The sequence below is a fragment of the Melampsora larici-populina genome (assembly GCF_000204055.1).
Source record: "Melampsora larici-populina 98AG31 unplaced genomic scaffold MELLAscaffold_64, whole genome shotgun sequence".
Taxonomy (NCBI): Eukaryota; Fungi; Basidiomycota; class Pucciniomycetes; order Pucciniales; family Melampsoraceae; genus Melampsora; species Melampsora laricis-populina.
In genome coordinates this window covers 451,336-452,113 of record NW_006768828.1, presented here as the reverse complement: position 1 = coordinate 452,113, position 778 = coordinate 451,336, and the positions used below count along the sequence as shown (strand labels likewise).

The following is a 778-nucleotide window of genomic DNA, read 5'->3' as shown; positions in this document are numbered from 1 at the left end:
GTGGAGGCTCGGAAACTAAAGAGTTAGTTCAGTTTTATCACCAAACAGTGGCTTCATGCTGATATTCCATTTGCCTTTGCAGTGCCCCGTAGAGGCCAGGCTGGAAATATATTAGCTAATCGTAACCGTAAGCTTGGTGCTGCCTGGAAAGCATTATCGGCAAATCAAAAGCGCGTGTTTCACCCTTGTGTCTTCTACACTTTATCTGGTCTTCCGGCCCCAACCAGCGACATGGACGACGATGAAGATGAACCTATTGATTTGTCGCCTGAGGATTGCGAGGAGCTCCAAGGGATATACGATGGAGCTGTCTGTGCTGCGAAGGTTCGCCAAGTGTATGCTAAGGCATCGAGTGGTATAACAGAAGGTCGAACAGTTCCCAAATACAATCAACTCTCTTTGAAGTGTGTTGAAAAGCTGCATAATCAGGTGTGTGTAATTTTAGTAATTATTATTATTATTAAATATCTGCTAATGAGAATTTCTTATACTAGATTGAAAACGAGGCGAATCGCATGGACTTTGGATACTACTTTCTCGCATCTAGTACCCATCCTGCCACTGGAGGTGATTCTGCGGATCCAGGGTGGTGTAAGGAGTATACGTCCAACGAAGAGTTGACGGATTATGTGTGTAGTAAGAGCAATTTCCCCACCATATTTGCGGCACAGACGCAAGGTATCTTGGTCGACAAGGTGATTGCTAGTACAATTGGCAAAGCGGAAAAGATGAAAATGAACCAGAAGCGTGTGGATCCTGGTGACAAGGTGAAGAGTGA

The 778-nt window shown here is 44.7% G+C and overlaps 1 protein-coding gene across 1 annotated transcript in view; it reads left to right on the top strand.

Moving 5' to 3' along the window:
- Positions 1 to 778, top strand: part of MELLADRAFT_112341 (uncharacterized protein) — a gene marked incomplete at both ends in the record, with an annotated part of 2,126 nt that overhangs the window by 863 nt on the left and 485 nt on the right. The gene's annotated exons all lie outside the window — the stretch shown is intronic.